The sequence below is a fragment of the Peromyscus maniculatus genome, chromosome 9 (genome assembly GCF_049852395.1).
Source record: "Peromyscus maniculatus bairdii isolate BWxNUB_F1_BW_parent chromosome 9, HU_Pman_BW_mat_3.1, whole genome shotgun sequence".
Lineage (NCBI taxonomy): Eukaryota > Metazoa > Chordata > Mammalia > Rodentia > Cricetidae > Peromyscus > Peromyscus maniculatus.
In genome coordinates this window covers 38,338,666-38,359,000 of record NC_134860.1, presented here as the reverse complement: position 1 = coordinate 38,359,000, position 20,335 = coordinate 38,338,666, and the positions used below count along the sequence as shown (strand labels likewise).

Here is a 20,335-nt window from a genome sequence, read left to right as displayed (position 1 = left end):
GGTGTGAGTGAATATGAGTTCTTTTGCCTCTCTAGGAGAGCTTAGGTGTGCAGGGACCAGCCACCTCACCAGTTGGGAAGCCGGAAGACAATGTAGGAAAACTGTTCACTTCCTATGAGACAAGGTCTCTCATTGGCCTGGAGCTCACATGGTAGGCTAGGGTCATTGGCTGGGAGCCTCAGGAGTTCCCCTGCTTCACCTCCCCAGGGCTGGGATTGCAGGGGTGTGTCACCCCACTTGGATTTTTAAGTGGGTACTGGAGGTCAAACCCAGGGCCTCATGTTTGTAAGGCAAGCAACTCCCCGAGTGAGTCATCTTCCATCCCTCCCTCAGCTTTTAGAGGGGGTTTCTTTAGTGGCCTTGGAGTTTTAGCACCAAGCATTTGCTTTTTGAGTATCAAAGTACACCTCCTTGCATCTCAAATCCACGGACTTGTGTTTGGGCTTCCCTTCCACAGAATCTCAAGCTTGAAATATAAACACATTAAAAAAAAAAAGACCCTAGCATTTTCCCCATGCCCCTCATATTGGTGGGATGATAGTACTTTCTCCAGTACTCTGTAACTTAGGTGTCTTAAAGGTCCTGAAGAAGTGCACTGTTGTCCGATGTTTGCTTTGCCGAGTCCGAGGCCCCAGCTTACCATCACAGGACGCTTTCACGCCAGCAGCCAGTGTGCTCCCCTCTGTGAAGAGGTGAATCCCTAACCATGTTGTCTTTTTCTGACTGAAAGATATGACTGCCAGGAAGCGAGAAAGCAGGGCTCCGGCTGAAAGAGTTCTTGCCTGGCTCTGCAGTAATTATTTTTGGGGATTAGGTTGTTTTAATAAGATGTGGCTGAGGCTCTACTACCTGGTTGGGAAAGACACGTAGACATATGTCATAGTGTCTCCGAGCCCTATTTATATGTTGGAGATGTTGTATCTTCTTAGAATGTTTCTTGGACAAGTTAGCTCGCCAGTGTCAGGTAGGTTGAATCCAGACCATCCCCATTTCCCACCTGGCAGTGTATTGATGTTCACTAACTTAAGTTTCCTTTTGGAACTTGAAGACACAATCCGGAGTGGGAGTAAACAGGCACGGCTTTCATCTCTGTAAGTGGGAAATTCACAACACTTCCACTCTGGCGCTACTTAGGCCGTTCCATGGCTTGTGTCTTGTCTCTCCTCCCTGCCCTCCCGTCTCCTCCTCTTGACTTCCTAGCATAAAGCCTGGCCAGCTTGTGTCTCTTGGGTGTATTTAGCACAAAAGGTAAGGCCAAGCCTCAGGTCATGCCTGGACACGAACTGTCCATCTCCAGTGTGGCTTGAAAGAAAGGCTGACAAAGTGGGATGTCGGACACTAAAGAGCTCTCAGGGAAGAAGAGGACATTTCATATACCTGAAAGGCCTGTACCGGAGAAGAAAGTGGGAACGAAAAAGAGACCCTTACTGCTCAGTGGCTGGAAGTCACAATGTCCCTCTTTTAAGTCAAATGACACTTTCCTTGTTTGAGGGGCTAAACGGTTAAATTAACTTTGCTCTCATTGTTGGTGGATTTCTCCAAAATGATTTCACACTGGTCACGGAGCCTCCTGGAGGCTTTCCCCTCAGAGCCAGGGAGGAGAAATATTCTGAGAGTTCTCTCTTCTCTCTCTCTCTCTCTCTCTCTCTCTCTCTCTCTCTCTCTCTCTCTCTCTGTTCACAAAAACATTAATAATATTGGGATTTGGCTAGAATCAACTTCTCCATGGAAGACTTGGACATTTTAAGAGGTATGTGTAACCGATGAATCTCTTTCAGTGGCTGTCAAAACAAGCAATGCTAACTCTTTACCTTCCCTATTATAACCAAAAGCACTTTGGCAGTCTGCAGTCACCTGAATGTCTATATGGAGAGCAAACAGCACACCCATGCTCTCCGCATGCCCTCTGAGGGCTTTGATCTTCTAAAGGAGACGTCATTTCCAGACAGTGAGACACAGGTGGTTAAGGCTTCAGTGACCACGTCTGTCAGAGGCTGACCATCCCCTTGACCATTTATTCTATTATCTATGAAATTGTTTTAGAACAGCGAATATTCTGTTTTTTTTGTATCTGTTTTAATTATTCTTGCTAATATCTTTCTAGCTGGCCCATTGTGCACTTGGCCATGGGACAAACCGCCCATGTCCTTGAGGCCCACCTGTTCACTTCAGTGTTCTGAGGGACTCCCGCTTTGCCATGAAGACATGGCAAGGCTGTTTGTGTTCAGGGCATAGGTAAGCCAAGATGGTATGGCCCTGGTATGGGAGTCTTCCACAGTACAGCAGAACCTGGGCTCTTGGCAGGACTCTGTGGAGCATGGGGCATGGAAGGGCGGCAGATGCCCCTTTTCAGAGTGCCTACTGCTGATGTAGGCAGGGAGAAGGCAGGCGTTGGCTCTTCTAGGCTAAAAGGGGTAGTGCCTTGCACCATCTGTGTTGGTGGAGGCTTCTTGTGCTGACAGATGACACATTCTACTAGACAGCGCCAAGTCAGCACTTGTGTGTGCTTTGGTCCAGGCCTGGTGTGTTCCCGAGTCTCTCATCTTCACCTTGCCTTCCTCTGTAGTTTCCAGCCCCTCCCCTCCATGCTGCAAGTCATTAATGTCCGTCCTAGGAGCTCCCTCATGTCATTGTCTTTGACATCCTAATGTCCTCCTCCTGTCCTCTTCTCTCTTTCGTTCTTGCCTCATTTATTCTATTAACTGTGATTTTTCTTACAACAGCAAGGACTCTGTGTTTTAGCATTTATTTTATTTATTCATTGTAGCTCATACCTGTAGCATGAATCTTAGAAGGTCTTATTAATAAAATCAAACCCAGAGCCAGTTATTGGGGTCAATGCTGGAAGATCAGAGAAGCAGAACAAACCACAGCTATCTCACCTCACCTTGACAATTCCTCAGCTGGTCCTGTTTCCTCAGACTGGAAGCTTCTGAGTTCTCATCCAAATGAAGCTCAGCTGAACTGTGCTACTCAAAGCCTAAAAGCTTAACCAGCCAAATGCTCTAGCTTCTGGTCTTCACGCCTCATATACCTTTCTACTTTCTACCATCACTCCCTGGGATTAAAGGCTCACTTTCTGGGATTAAAGGCGTGTGTCACCATGCCTGGCTGTTTCCGATGTAGCCTTGAACTCACAGAGATCCAGAGGGATTTCTGCCTCTGGAATGCTAGGATTAAAGGTGTGTGCTATCACTGCCTATCCTCTATGTTTAATATTGTGGCTGTTCTGTTCTCTGACCCCAGATAAGTTTATTAGGGTGCACAATATTTTGGGGAACACAATACCACCCCACACACCCTATCTTGTTCCCAGAGAATTGGCTGAACAGTTGTTTTATGACAAGGATCTTATAATGGTCTTCTAGTTTTCAGCATGTTAATCAGTGTGATGATGAAGGTTTGTATGGGAAGGAAAGTAGGATGAGTGAGGCTAACAGCCCGGGGCGGGGAGAGGTGGACGGCCTGTGCTGCGATGCCTGGTCCTGCCTGAGCGAGGATGAGTGAGGCTAACAGCCCAGGGTGGGTAGAGGTGGACGGCCAGTGCTACGATGCCTGGTCCTGCCTGAGCGAGGATGAGTGAGGCTAACAGCCCCGGGGCGGGTAGAGGTGGACGGCCTGTGCTGCGATGCCTGGTCCTGCCCGAGTGAGCTTTCCTCTGCACTGTAGTCTCTTCACCTCAAAAATGGGAAGAGTAAAAACATTAGCTTCACCTGGTTGCATTCTGTAAGCTCTCGTCACTCTTCCCATTCTCCTTCTAAGAACTCTAGGAGGAGGAGGAGACCGCAAGACATGGTTCTGAGTGAATTCTTAGCTGGAGACAAGGAAGTGTGTGTGCATGTGCTCATGAATGCATTGTGCGTGCTTGTGTGTGTGTGTGTGTGTGTGTGTGTGTGTGTGTGTGTGTGTGAGAGAGAGAGAGAGAGAGAGAGAGAGAGAGAGAGAGAGAGAGAGAGATCATGTGGAAGCAGAGGTTATATCAACTGTCTTCTTCCATCACCCTCTACCAAATTTTCTGAGATAATTCTCTCACTGAACTTGGAGATCACTCCAGCTAGACTGGCCGGCCGGCAAGCCCTAGGGACTCAGGTGTCTTTGCCTTCCGAACACTAGAGTTAAAGGTGTTTGATGGCATGCCTAGTTTTGTATGTGGGTGTTGGGGCTCTAAAGTCAGATCCTCATGCTTGGACAACAAGCATTTACTCACTAAGTCAGTCATCTTCTCAGCCCCAAGAATGTTCTCCCCTCCCCCCACACTCCAGTACCAGCCTGTCCTCGGTACCTTTCCTAGTGACAGGTGACCGGTGGTGGGGGCACTGCCTTTTCTACCTAGAGACTCTCAGACACTGCTTTTGTGAGCAGGCATCTCCCCTGTTAAGAGATTAGAGTTTTAATCCTAAATGATATTTCATGGTCTAAGACTTAAATTTATACATCACCATCCCGAATAATGTATTGGATTGCATTAAACAGATTGTAGATTAACACGCAACTATAAAATAAATCGTCAATGCATTGTTGACAACTCTAAGTGCAAGTTCATATATTTAACTACATTTGGGGAATATTGAAGTGTTTAAAGCAGCTTAATGGGTTGATGTAAAATTAAGCATCCTGTTATCTCATTTGTGGGCTGGCCCGAGAGACAATAGTGTGGAAGTTTGGCTTCCAGAGGAAGGGAATGTAGGAGAGATGTGGAGGTGACCCTGACACCCCAGAAAGCCTGTCTCAATCAAGCCCTGGGCAGTATTAGGAAGATGCCATTCATTTATTCAGCCTATTAGCACCTTCTGTTCATTTGTTAATGATTTGTTTATTTCTCTACGCTATTTTATTTTTTGATTAGCATATGCTCAGTGCAGGGAATCGTTAGCAGGTTAAAGGTGAAAGGTTCATGGAGTTGACAGTCTGGTCAAGGAGGCAATGTCACCCACACATTGAAAGCCATGCTGTCAATCAAGAGAATGTGTAGCAGTCTGCTGGAAGAGGCAGGAGCACACAGCGGGGACAGTGGCCTCGGATTGGTCAGAAAGGTTTTAGGGCTGGGATACTTAAGTAGCAAGAGGAAGGCTAGGGAGGACGACGGAAGACAAGGTTAGGAAGAAGCTTGGTGGGCACATGGGATGTGGTGCCCTGAGACAGGTACTAGAGAGTGACAGTACCTGGCAAAGTCCACTCTAGGACGGAGAGTCAGGATGCCTGGGTTATAAGCCTAGCTCTTCATGCCCTAGCCACGTGACCTTGGGGAGGTTCCTTTAGTCTTTGTTTTTCTCACTTTTCTCGTCTGTAAAATGGGAGTAGAAACGTATCTACTTCTTGGGGTTGCGTGTAGCTTTAAATGTTGACCAGAGCAGGAAAGGAGCATAGTATCATTCCTCTAGTGATGGCATGGAATTGTCGCTGAGTGAGGGGTGAGGCAGGAGCCTGGGGGGTCAGGTAAACCATGTAAGCGCTGTGTCCTGAGTCCCAAGACAAGGATCCCAGTCAACAAAGGCCTGCCATCCTGCTGATCCACAGGGTTAGAAGTTTAAGGCTAGCCTTCGATGCTTAGTGAGTTCTAAGTCTGACTGTGGCACAAGAGACCCTGCCACACACTTAAAGAAAGAGAGCCCAGCACGTAAAAAGAAAAACACACAACAAGTAGAAAGAAAAGACGCATCTAGTTTTTCCTCTCAACTGCACAGCTCGTGGAGTCCATTAATGTGTGTTCTCCGCCTCTGCTTCAGTTCTTCCGAACTGTACATCCTGAGAGAGGGACGTGTGAGTGAGGAGTGTGTTTATGCCGGGGCTGGGGACTGAATCTTTTCCTCTTCTCTGTTCCACTGTGTTTAGACTTTTTTTTTTTTTAAATAAATATCATTTCCCCAAACTCCTATTTAACCTGAAGAGATTGAAAACAGTTAGTTACAGTCTCTGCACAAAAAGACTGCACTTCATCCTTCCTGCTACTGTGGGGTAAATAGGGAAAAGCCCAGTGTTGTTGGAGGGGAATTAGAAGGTGCCTGCAAAGCAGCCTTGCTTCCCTTTGTGTGGTGGAAAAGATCTCCCCTGAGCTCAGCAGTGGCTTCCCAGAGTTCAAAGAGAATGGGAAACTATGGAAGGCGGGTCAGGCTGGTGGAAAACGGGAATCAAAGGGAGGCAACTAGACCTCAGAGAGAGAATCTTGTGAGCCCGCTGCGCTCGGGCCAAGGAAGGGGAAAGATGAGGGAGCGTTGTCCCTGCCTTCAAAGAATAGAATGTTTCCAAATGGGCAGCGGGCTTCTCAAAGCATGTTCTGTGGAACCCAAGTTCTAGGGAGGCCGGGGTTCCTGAAGTCAAAGTGACTTTGGGACATGTCCACGGATGACTCATGGAACACAGTCCCATGAGACTTTCTGAAGGAAAGCACCTCATTAATTTTAAGCATCCTTTCTCCCCATCTTTAGAAACTTATTTCTCCAACACCTTTGGGAACTACTAAGACAGTGTTCAGAATAAAGTGGACTACATAAATAAAGATGTTTGAGATGGTAGGCCATATATCATGTGATCATGCTAGAATTTTCTCGGGGTGGGGGAGGTCTTAGGGTCTTCTTCTTTGTGGTGATTGTGTGAGGGAGAGGCAGGCACACACCTGTTCTCAAAGCCCCATGCTTGCCCCCGAGGGCCACCGCTTTGAGACCTTTGTGGTCTTGGAAGCATGTTGACTTGGATGCCATGGACTCCGGCTGGGAGCCCAGATTGTCTGCCAGGCTTGAAGAAGCGCTCCAGAGGCAGGACCTAGGGGCAGGAAGGGGAATGCCTGGCCCGAGGCTAGCTGAGGATGGGTGAACTCTTGGACTGGCTGCTCTGCTGAGGTGGCCCTGGGAGGTGCATGGCACTTTGTTGGGAGTAAGGGCTGTGCACATGTGGCCCTGTGGAACGGGGCTGTCAGCTTTGCCCCTCAGGACGCTCAAGAAGAGAATGCAGAAGCACAGTGTTGACAGTATCCTCTGCATTGGGGTTGGCAGTTTTGCTCCTGTTTAAAGCTCCGGCTCCCTTCCCTTCCCCAAAGCTCTCTTTTCTCTGTACTCTTTGCTTCCCCGTCTCCCTTCTCCCTTTCATTACTGAGGGAGAAACCTGCGACTGCCCACGCTGTCATTGCCTTATTATTTTCTTGCCAAGCAAGACAGAGTCTTCATTGGTTGATCCTGGAAAATCTTTTTGTTTTCTGAAGTCATAAATGACCTTCTCTTTTCTTCTTTTCTTCTCCCTCCTTTTAGGAGTGTGTGTGTGTGTGTGTGTGTGTGTGTGTGTGTGTGTGTGTGTGTGCAGAATGTCTTTACTTCTGCTTTTCTTTCTCTCTGCACACATAGCCTCTCTCTTGAAGGTCCAGGATACACCTTTTTGTGTCCCACTTATTGTAAAGTATTGCACACATCTGTAATTATATTAGTCTTAAAATAAAACCTTCATCTTCTCTTAGCATCTTTTGATGTTCCCTTCCCTGCTGACTCTGTTTTCTTGTTCCCACTTTACATTAATGCGAAGAGACAGTTGAGTAAATGCACAATGAACTTCAAAACCTAGTAATTGTTTTTCAGAAAGAATGAAACTTGCGAATTAGATATGGATTGTAAAAGAACACCGGGGCTGATTAGTGTTGGAGCGGGGCGCCCACCGGCCGCCTCTGACGCCTACCTGCCAGCACGCCGCAGAACCGCCGCCGCAGCTGATGCCTCTGTTGTGCCCATCATGGACAGCAGGGAGAGGCGGTGGGTGGGAGTTAAAAGACTCCTCGTGAACCACCTTGTCAGCCTCTCAATTCATGGGACGTCTGACATGAAAGGTGGTGGGGAACAAAGATGGGTTGCATCCCTTTTACAACCATACTCTAGTTAGCCATAAAAATAAAATAAAATTATAAGTTTTTGGTTTTTGTTTTTACCAGAGAATAAAGGGGCATGGAAGGGGTCTGCTCCTTTTTTTTTTTTCCTTATCCCAAGATTGTGGAGATAATGAGTTTTTTGAGACTTGGGGGCAGGAAAAGGATTCACAAGCCAAATTTCAAGCGACTGAAAAATTGCTTTCAGGAGAAAAAAAAAGAGAAAAGCCTTTTCCATGCTAACCATCTGCTTGCATCTTGTTTACCGCTGAGAGTGTCCGCGTGTGCTTATTAATCATGCTTACACAAGTATCTTAATTACTCCCTGTGTAGCTGCTCTGTCTTGAACTCAGAAGTTGACCTTTCTCTTTTTATTCCTTTAAATCATTAATCATACACACTCAACACCAGCAGGGCAGAGTCCCAGCGCAGGCTACCCAGATTCTCACACCTCACACCAGTCCCAGGCAGACAGGGAACGCCAGAGTGGCTGCTTCGCCAGCAGCCAGGCTGATCTTAATTAATGGCTTTGTTGTGTGGAAACACTCAGGCTAGGGGAGGCCACTCCCATCACCGCCCCTGGCATGTCCCCAGTGACTTCCCCTAGAGGCTGCCCAGCTTGAGTAGCCGCCGCTGCTGGAAACCCCAAAGGCTTCTGCTAGGGTCTTGCAGGAGACTAGACTGTGCATCAAATTCTAGAAAGGTCTTGAAAGAGTTTGAGTGACCTTCTGAGAGAGGACGCTCCAAATCTGCACGAGACCAATGCCTTGCACACTTGCCCATGCGAATCTGTGAGACAGCCTGTAAAACACTGTAGATTTCTGGTTGAGGATGTCTGGCTGGGGTCTGGGAGTCTGTATCTCACACTGCCCAGGTGATGGCCATGCTACAGCTCCAAGGACCACAGTTGGAATAACAAGAAATGAGAGATAACAAACAGCCAAGGTCTTCCCTCTAGATCTGGAGATAATGATGAGAGACTATGGCCTCAAGAAATATCCTATATATACATATAACATTATACATACATACATATATATATATATAAATAATTACTCTCTCTCTCTCTCTCTCTATATATATATATATATATATATAGTGTGTGTGTGTGTGTGTGTGTGTGTGTGTGTGTGTGATGCACATGTGCTCAAGTGTGGCTCCTGGATCCATGCAAAAGGTAACATACATTGTATTGGCCTATTGGCCTTTGCTATGGAGGGCATAGTGAAACTGAGTCTTTGTTTTTAACCTTTTCATTGAAATTTATAAAAATTGCTTAAAACAGCTGAAAAAAAAAATCTACTCCAGAAAAATAAAATGAAATGCCCCAAACTAAAATCATAATAAAAAAGAAGACTGAGGCTCAGCTTTCGTGAGACGGCGTCTCAGTTCCAATATAGCAGACGGATTGCAGGATGTGGAAGTAATTTAGTTCCCCTCCCCTGTTCTCCCAGCCTTGCCGGAGCTGGGAAACCTGGAGATGTCAAGGCAGAGGGGAATGTGGGTCAGGGCCTCTTCTTGTGGCCAGCCTGACCATTCTACCTTTAGACAGCAGATATGTAGTTCCCCTGGAAAAAGAGCTGGAGTTTTCTACCCACTGCCAATGATGTTTACATCTTAGAGTTCAAATTACAATGTGTTAAAATTATATAGCGATAAGACACACAGAATGTTGGTTGACTGTAGCAGCGATGGTGTAGGAATAAAATAAGAAGCATGTTCTAAATAAGGCTGGGGACCCCTGTCCTACCTAGGGGAAGCTGGGCATATCATACCCAGATGCTGTGTACTCTCTCATCGGTCATTCTTTCTAAGAAACAAACGTGGAGACATACCACAGCACCTTCCACTGCTTTCCATTTCATTGAAAGAGTGGGATAAGGGTAAGGGCGAGGAGGGATTTTATTAAAAACAGTCTTAAGTAAAAACAACAAATCTGTATTAGTGAAAAATCACCTAATTAATTCAGATAAAAACTTCGTCATCCCATATGCAACGAGAATACACGGTTAACTGGGTTTATTATTTACATTAAAAATTACTTGTTCGTGAAATAAAAAAAAATCAATTACCCAGAATGAGGTGAATTAAGAAAATGTTTTATTGGTGTAGCTGGCCCTTTTTCAGCTGGTTGCCTTTTGGGTTTGTTGTTGATTTATGAAGTGAAACTTGTGTCTTGTCTCTGGTGGGGACGTCCTGTAGCCTTCCTGCATAGTTTGGTTTTTTTGGCAGCCTGGGAGAGTTCCCGGGTGAAATGACCAAGGGACATAACTCACTTTTCATTTGCTAACGCAATAACTCACGGGGACATGCACTCCTGAAGTCTGTGAGGGTCAGAGCTGGCGCCTTCACAGAACTTGGGCCTGCTTGAAATTTCTCTAGAAGACTCTGTGTTCTTAGAACTGTGCATGGATTTCGGTTCAGGCCGACCAAAGCGTGGGCAGCCTGGCTTGGCTACCCTTCTCCTTTTGCTTTTGTCTGGTGTTGAGCTAGCCAAGCTGTTTTTAGGAAAATCTAAGAGTGCCATTTTCTGGGGGGTTCTCTGGTGTTTGTGCAGAGAACTCAGGGCTGAGATGGAGGGGGCTTCAGCTTTTCTAGGACTCGGTGTCCTGGGACTGCTTCTCCTTCTCTGAACCTGTTGTCTCAAGCTTTCTTTCCACTGGTGAGGCCCAGGGTTATGGCCATGGGGGGCGGGGGGGGGGGGGTGTTAGACCTCTTAGTCTCCAATAGAAGGTATGTAAACACCCCTCTGTATGAATTACTTTTCTGTTGCTGCAAGAAAAGACCACAATCAAGGCAACGTACAGAGCAAAGAGTTTATGAGAGTTTATGGTTTCAGAGGGTTAGAGTCCGCAATGGTAGAACACAGGCATGCAGCAGGGGCCGGAAGCTGAGGGCTCCCACGGTAAACTGCAAGTATAAAAAAGAGAGAACGGGCTGGACGCGGCGTGAGTTTTTAAACTCAAAGCTTTCCTCCAGTGAAATAGTTCCTCCAATACGGCCACACTTCTCAAACCTTGCAAACAGTGCCACCAATTAGGGAGCGAGTATCTAATGTCTGAGACTTCAGCAGACATCTCATTTGAGCTACCACTTCTCCTGTACAGCCAAGAGAGTACCTGGGTACCAGTACCTCATTTAGTTTATCTGAGGTGGGAACTTGGAGTCCCTGTAGCTTTAGCTGTGTTGGCCAGAGCTGAGAGCCCCAACCTAGTATTGCAGGTCATTTCCTCTCTAGTCACTGATCGGGTCTGGGCCCCATCACTTCAGTCTGTCGAGTTCTAACCCTGGAGCTACAGTGGTGATCTCAGGGCATTGGCCCCCGAGATGCCCATAGTCGGTGGGCAAGCACAGGCCGTCATCCCAGCTCGTTGCCTGGCTTGGCTTTGCCAGAGTGCCTTGGGGTGTCTTTGGCTTTCTTGGATGTTGCTTGGTTTGTTATCACTGCTTTGTGTGTCCTTCAAATCCCATTCTGGGATGGCACAGTGTTCTGGAAACAGGTTACGGAACACCCGTTTATGATGAAACTGGGCATAGTTGTATACACTTGTCACTCCCAGGACTTGGTGGGTAGAGGCAGAAAGATGAGAGACTCAAGGCTGTCTTTGGTTGTATCTCAAGTTCAAGGACAGACTAGAAAAATGGGACCTTTTATTCAAAACCAAAGTGAGACAAAACAAGAGAAACATGCATTTAGGAAACTACAGTTTGTTTTCATTTGGCTTTGTAGAGTTTGACTGTGCTGGGTGTCCCTGGAGGTCCTGTGTAGCACCCCCCCCCCCCCCCCCCCCCGACTTAGTGCCTCACATTATCTTGGACTAGGTTTACAAATGTGTATGTTGTTGGCAAGTGATACAGATGCAGGCAGTTCTTGTCCATAGAAATGCAAATGAATCGTATCTTGTATCATTGTTTCTTGCCCTGTGGCTCTCAGTTTTGCATCCATTTGGAAGTTCATTTCAGATTCCAGGCAGCCTGGCTAGGGGTGGTACTTAGAATTCTTCAATACATCTTACAAGTTCTCTTACTAATGAGAGGGCTCAGGGATATCCATTGCATATGTTTGTCAGAGTTACCTTATTTGAAGCAAAAGCACATCTTTTCATGAAAGGTATTCTTATCTTTCCCTGTGGAAGTGTGGACACTTGCTAGTGGTTAGCAAAATCAGAAAAGAAAATCAAGATTGCAGTCTGGGTAAGTGACCATCAGGGTTTCGGACGGTGGCACAGCTCGTTAGAAGAAAACACTATTGGGTTAATGTGGTACCTGTTACCTTGGATTCAATTCAGTCACAGTCTATGACATAGTTTGAGAAAAGGGAAGCCTAATCCAGATGAAAATACCATTTCATGTTGAATTTTGTTCAGGCCAAGAGGAAAACTGTAAAAGACTGGTTTGGTAAGAGTTTCATTTTTAGGGTGGTGGTGGCGTTAGCTCTTTGGTGATGAACAGGTATGGCATTTTGACCAGCATATTAAAGATTAAGGCAGTATGAACTTCAAGGCAGTGCTCCAAGATAAGGCACTTTTAAAAGCTAGTCGAACCCAGAACCGTTTAGTTTTTAAGCCTATCATTAGGCCTAAAACATAAAATTATAAATTTTTCCTCTCTGGATTCCCGGATGTTCCCACAGACCCAGGCTGGAGAAACAAGCATTGGCTTGATCAGTCCAAGTAAGTCCAGGCTTTATCAACACAACTGAATTGCAGCTGAACATCTCTTGGCTGGGAAGGCAGGTGGATGAAGAGGAAGGATAGTTGCATGCAGAGATGTGGGGATCTGCAGTGCTGTATTTCCTTCCCCAGGAGGCAAGAACTAGGGTGAATGTTTCCACCCCGAGGCCAAAGCACCAAAGTGCAACTTTCATACAAAATAAACATAATTCAGTTTATACAATGTATAGTACATGCCCTTCCCCCCACCCCCGTGATTATTGGAAGTATTTGGCATTTTCTAATGACTTTATAATCTCACTAAGAATAGACTTTTAAAGATGTCGGTAGTGGATGCGTCCTTTCACTGGGTGAGATTCAGCTTTATTTCAAGGGTGAGTGTCCTGTTGCCAGGCTGTCTGTGTTGTGATGCAGACTCTCTTCCTGTCTTATGTAAGACTGGAGAGCTGGGAGAAACCATAGGTATGATCTGGATTGAGTCCTTGTGTTATTAAGTGGCACAGTGTTATTTATTAAGCAGCACTGTTTACCATGTGAGAGAAGCCACGAGGCACGATGAAGCCCACTGTAAAAGTTTATTAAAGGAAGGGAATAGAAGGGGTGTGCATAGGCCGGGGGAATGGCCGTGCAGGAAGAAAGGGATGGAATAGGTGGAACCCGCTTTTATAGGTTCCCGGCCCTACCCCCACCCTTCCGCCCGCACATGAGCATATGTGCTTAGATTTTGTGATCACACAGCGCATGGATTGCGTAGGATGTAAGGCCCTGGGATGACTAAGCATCTTGCTTGGCTATTGGACAGCACTTGTGTGGTCATGTAGACGGGGGAGTGACTAAAAATTCTAAAACCTTGTTTTATAGATGATGAAACATGTTCGTCTTAAAAGCATGCCTGCATGCCTTCTTGTTCATTATATTTTTTAAATCTTTATTTCATTGGTTTTTATTGTGTATTGTATGATTCTTTCTCTTTCTCTCTTTCTGTATGTATTTGTGGTATGTGAATGCAAGCATGTGAACATACATGTGTGTTCTTTAAAGAAGGATTTTCCTCAACTTCTGCCTTAACTGTTAGCTAGGTGTCTTGGCTAGGGTTTCTATTGCTATGAAGAGACTCCATGACCACAAGCAACTCTTATAATGGAAAACATTTAGTTGGGACTAGCTTACAGTTCAGAGGCTTAGTCCATTGTCATCAGGGCTAGAAGCATGGTGGCATGCAGGCAGACATGGTGCTGGAGAGGTAGCTGAGAATGCTGCATTTGGATTGGCAGACAGTAGAAAGAGAGAAAGATAGAGGGATACTGGGCCTGGCTTGAACATTTGAAACCCGAAGGCCACCATCAAATGAAATGACACACTTCCTCCAACAAGGTCACACCTAATCTCTCTCAAGTAGTGCCACTGTCTAATGGCCACACATTCAAATATATGAGCCTATGGGGACCATTCTTATTCAAACCACCCCACTAGGTGTTGGATCCTTGTAAATCAAAACCCATTCTTTCTCCTTCAAAACCACACTACTATTTGGGGACCAGGGAGCTGGCTCAGTCAGTGAAATGCTTGCTATAAAGCCCCGAGGACCTAAATTTGGATTGCCTGTACCTTTGTGTGGCAGCATGCATCTGCAGTCTCAGAGCTGGGGAGGCAGACCAAAGAGAAGCTAGTGCTTTCTAGCTTGAGAAGTCTAGTCTAAACCACAGCTTCAGGTTCAATGAGCAATCCTGTCTCAAAAATAAGATGGAGAGTAGTTGAGGAAGTCATCTGTCTTAGAGTTACTATTGTTGTGACGAACACCATGACCAAAGCCACTTGGAGAGAAAAGGGTCTATTTCGCTCACAGTTCCATATAACAGTCTATCATCAAAAGCAATGAGGGAAGGAACCCAGACAGGACAGGAACCTGGAGGCAGGAACAGATGCAGAGGCCAAGGAGGAGTGCTGCTTACTGACTTGCTCTCTATGGCTTGCTTAGCCTGCTTTCTTATAGTACCTAGGACCACCAGCCCAGGGGTGCTACCACCCACAATGGGCTGGGTCCTCTCTATTAATCAATAATTAAGATAGTGCCCTACAGGTTTGCCTACAGCCCAATCTAGGCTCCCTCCTCTCTGATGACTCTAGCTTATGTCAAGTTGACATAGAACTCATGAGTATAACATCTAACTCAACTTCTGGCCTTGTGTGCACACATACACAAATGTGTGTACTTCCCACAAATGTGCATAAGTACATGCACACATGCCCCCAAACACACTACTATTTCCAGCACACTTAACCACCATTGTCCATTGCCCAGATTTTCCACAGTGAGAATCAGATATTCCCAATCTGGGAGTCCTCTTCCAGGGAGTTTATAAGCAGCTGGTACAAATGAGGTACCCAGAAGCCAAAAAGTACCAGTAGCTTCCTTCAGATCTACTACTTCCTGTCCTCCTGTCCTCCTGTGGTCTGACCCTTCCTACCTGGGCCACTTGCATGGCTTCCAGTCACCAAGTTCTTCTGGGTCTTTCATTGTGATCCATTGAGGGCACATACCTGGGGCTCTGTTGAGGATTTTCAGGTCTGCTCTGTGAAAGCGAACATTCATCTTCCTGTTTCTCAGAGCCTGCCATGAGTCTAGGTAGGCATGGGGAGTGTGGACCTCTGCTCAGTGCCTGCCCATACTGCACTACCCAGCAGTTGAGACCCTCCCAATTCAGAACTCCAGACTCTAGCTATCCATGTTCCCAAAGTTTTTGATTTGGGAATTTTGGGTTAGGAAGCTCAGTTTTAACCATTCTTGGGTTCTCAAGCACAATAAAACCATGAAGATAACACTTCCCCCACCCCTGGTTTTCATCCCCATATCAGAGCAGCTATTCAATGAAAGGACAAAACCAAAACCAATGTCATAGTAAACTTACTTAAGCTGACCAGTGGCTTTTGCCTGGTGGTCTAGTTAATCAAGCCAGTTACTAAGCCTCCCTAACCCGCATGAAACAGTGAAAGCACACAGGTGCTCCAGGCACCAGACTCACCGGACTTGAGCTTTGCTAAGTTATTAATAAATCCGTAGAAATAGCAGACTGTGTGAAACACTCTGTCCTGTGCTCTCCCGGAGTAGTTAGACTCTGGTGGATCTGTCTTACTCATGTTGTGCTGGGACGAAGCTGTAGTTCAGATCCTGTGGATCCTGAGGCGCATCCTCACTTCATAGGGTGTTGGCTTTGAAGTGACTTTGAAGGACTTTCATTCCGTAGAGGTTTACACTGTTTTGTTGTTGTTTGTTTGGTTTTGTTTTGTTTTCCCCATGAGATTTCCTGGAGGAAATGAGTGAAGGAATGGGATCACAAGATTCCCCCATGATGAAATCTGGTCTGACCCTGTAGCCCGATCCTCCCGGAAGCTGTGTTCCCGAGGACAGGAAAAGCCACAGAGCAGCTTCTTATATCTGTGTTTAGACAGCAAGGGTGGCTTTCGAAGTCATACAACATTATATCTATTATGTAAAGCCAAATTATTTTGTGAATTATCAGAAACGTTGATCTGCCCTTGACAGTACTTAAGGTTTTGCAGTAAATCTGCAGCCTGACAGTGATCACAGGATGTCAGTTCTGTCACCTGGAAGCTTCCCTCCGTCCACTGCCATTTGAAAGGAGTCCCAAGTAACAAAAGCATTGTTATCTCTTCAACTTGGCTTTAACCTTCAACCACAAATAATTTATTATTTGATGTTATGCCTCAGTGCTTTTTGGTGACAATATATCATTTTAAATGTTGGCAACTTGATTTTTGTAATATGAAGACATATAAGTAGGAGAAAAGAAAATAATGGCTAAGTACATTTATGGGTAGCAATCTGAACAGTGTTCCTGATGTGATTCCCCCAACATTTATCTGCATAAATTATGGTAGTTAAAGAAAAGGAGCAGATGAGAAACACAGTTAAGGCCAGTTTTAATAGCAACATAAAATAGAGGAAAAAATGACGCTCATTACTTTTTAAAATATTACATCTCTTTATTACAGTTTTTACTCGTTGGAAGCAAATGCCTTGTTAGCTAATGAAACATTACTGGATGCTAAGTAGACCTACTCTGATGGCATAAGCAACATTTGCCTCCCCTTTAAAGGCTTGTCAGTAATGCCCCTCCTTGGTCACTAGCTACTTGTTCTCAGAATATTAATATAAATGACCTTTAGTATGGAAAAAACAATCTTCTTCATGAGCCGAGATGAATAACTTGAAGAATGTGTTTATTTTGTAAGCTCCAAAGTCACTTTGAAATGTGCAGGATGGCTTCCTGTAGAAGCCAGAGGGCCCAAGGCATAGCAGAGGGGAGACGTCGTGCAGGGTTTCCACCCTTGCCTCCTCATGCCTGTGTCCCTCAAATACAATGTTCTTAGACAGCAACAACAATGACAACAGACACAACAATGATGACAACAGACACAACAACCATGACAACAGACACAACAACCATGACAGCAGATACAACAACCATGACAACAGACACAACAACCATGACAGCAGATACAACAATGATGACAACAGACACAACAACCATGACAGCAGACACAACAACGATGACAACAGACACAACAACCATGACAGCAGACACAACAACCATGACAAGAGACACAACAACCATGACAGCAGACACAACAACCATGACAACAGACACAACAACCATGACAACAGACACAACAATGATGACAGCAGACACAACAACCATGACAGCAGACACAACAACCATGACAGCAGACACAACAACCATGACAACAGACACAACAACGATGACAGCAGACACAACAACCATGACAGCAGACACAACAACGATGACAACAGACACAACAACCATGACAGCAGACACAACGATGACAACAGACACAACAACCATGACAGCAGACACAACAACGATGACAGCAGACACAACAACGATGACAGCAGACACAACAACCATGACAGCAGACACAACAACCATGACAACAGACACAACAACCATGACAGCAGACACAACAACCATGACAGCAGACACAACAACAATGACAACAGACACAACAACCATGACAGCAGACACAACAACCATGACAGCAGACACAACAACCATGACAGCAGACACAACAACCATGACAGCAGACACAACAACCATGACAGCAGACACAACAACCATGACAAGAGACACAACAACCATGACAGCAGACACAACAACGATGACAGCAGACACAACAACCATGACAGCAGACACAACAACGATGACAGCAGACACAACAACCATGACTACAGACACAACAACCATGACAACAGACACAACAACCATGACAGCAGACACAACAACCATGACAGCAGACACAACAACCATGACAGCAGATACAACAATGATGACAACAGACACAACAACCATGACTACAGACACAACAACCATGACAGCAGACACAACAACGATGACAGCAGACACAACAACCATGACAACAGACACAACAACCATGACAGCAGACACAACAACCATGACAACAGACACAACAACCATGACAGCAGACACAACAACCATGACAGCAGACACAACAACCATGACAACAGACACAACAACCATGACAGCAGACACAACAACCATGACAGCAGACACAACAACCATGACAACAGATACAACAACGATGACAACAGACACAACAACGATGACAAACGCACCCCAAGTCCCCAGACTGAAGAGTAAATAGAGAAACATTACTGGCTTAAACAAAAAATGCTGTGTAAGTCTTTTAGACTCTGCAGAGAAACTCAAGAGCTTATGAAAAACAATAAAGGGTCCAGTTAAACCTCCTCTTTCCAGTCTGTCTTCTCATCCTTCTTCTTAAAAGGCATCTGGGGGTCAAGGTAGAGCATGGGAGGCATCTTGTCTTTCAGATGCTTATTTTTCCAGCTTGGCAAACTTTCATGATTTGTGTGTGTTCCTGTATGTACACATGTGTGGGTGCACATGTATGTACATGTATGGAAAGGCCAGAGGTCAACTTTGAGTGATGTTCCTCAGGAGCTACCCACGTTGATTTTAGACAGGGTCTCTCACTAGGACACCCCCCCCCCCACGGTCCCACAGCCACTTATAAAATAATCACTCGGAGGCTTTATATTAATTGCAAATTATATGGCCTACGGATCAAGCTTCTTGTTAGCTAGCTCTAATGACTGGTTAATCTATCAGTCTATGTTTTGCCACGTGTCCTGCAGCTCTATTGGTCTGCTGATATCTTGCTGCTCCTTTTTACCTGGTGTCCCCCCCTCCTCTCCTTTCTCTTCCTGTCTATCTGCTTGGATTTCCCACCTGCCTCCAAGCTGCCTTGCCATAGGCCAATGCAGCTTTATTTATCAACCAATCAGAGCAACACATATTCACAGCATATAGAAAGACATCCCACAGCACTGAGGTTTATTGATTTGGCTAGAGTGGCTGGCCAGAGAGCCCCAGGATCCTCTTGTCTCTGCCTCCCAGAATTGGGATGCAAGTGTGTGTTACCATGTCTGGTTTTTTATGTAAGGGCTGTGGCTAGAACTTAGGGCAGATACTTAACTGATTATGTCATCTTCCCAGCACCCCCTTATCTTTGTCAAGGCAGAGAGAACTACATAATAAAAGCCCATATAGGGCCATAGAGATGGCTCAGCACTTAAGGGCATTTGCTGATCTTGAAGAGGACCTGAGTTTAGTTCCCAGCACAGGTCAGGCAATTCACAACCATCTATAACTCTAGTTCCAAGAGTTTTAATGACTACCTCTGGCCTCCACAGGCACCAAGCAAGAACATGATATATATATATATACCAGTAAACACTCATACACACAAGAGAAAAATATTAAAAAAGAAAAAAGAAAGATAGAAAACCCCATGTCCCCAATGCTTGTTAATCTTTTGGCTCTAAACTTTCATGAATGCCTTAGTTAGGATTTCTGTTGCTGTGATAAAATACCATGACCAAAAGTAACATGGGGAGGGGAAAGGGTTTATTTTGCTCATACTTCCAGGTAACAGTCCATCACTGAGGGAAGTCAGGGCATCAAGCAGGGCAGGAACCTGGAGGCAGTAACTCAAGCAGAGACTGAAGAAGAATGCTGTTTACTGGCTTATTCTTCTTGTCTTGCTCAGTTTATTTTCAAAAGTGCCTCAGGACCACCCGCCCAGGGGTGGCATCATCCCACAGTTGCCTGGGCCCTCCCACATCAGTTATCAATCAAGACAATGCCTCACAGACTTGTATACAGGCCAATTCTGTGGAGACATTTTTTTGATTAAGATACCTTTCCCACAGATGGCCATAGCTTATGTCAGGTTGGTATAGAAATCACCTAGCATAATGACCTTACCACTGCCTGATCCCCAGAAGAGGGCATGCAGAATCTTGAGGTCTGCGGCTGTCACTCCACATGGGTCTTATCTCAAAATTTCTGTTTCAGGTTTTTGTTACTGTAGATCTTTCAAGCCTTCTGTGAGAAACACCACATGTAAGACAGCGAAGGCCCCTTCCTGCCCTCATCCCTCATCAAAGGAGATTACTCATCTTACTCCATTTCAAAGAACACATATTTAGATATGATACAGCTGCAAGAAAGAGCCAGAAAAAGCCTAAGAAGCAGGCCATCTTTATAAAAAGTCTTGTGCTCTCTAGTAACCTTTCTACTTAATTACTTTCCCCCCACAAGAACAATCACATCACCTATTGCATTCTTTTAAACCCTTGGGAGTCAGAGCCCTGTTTCATGTGTGGTGGCTCCAGTTTCCCTAAGGCTACTCTGTGACACACACACGGAAGAGCCTTGAAAGTCACCTGTCTACAAAA

General features: G+C 45.5%; 1 protein-coding gene across 4 annotated transcripts in view; it reads left to right on the top strand.

The window, feature by feature from the left end:
- Positions 1-20,335, top strand: part of Lrmda (leucine rich melanocyte differentiation associated) — a 1,030,542-nt gene that overhangs the window by 213,746 nt on the left and 796,461 nt on the right. The gene's annotated exons all lie outside the window — the stretch shown is intronic.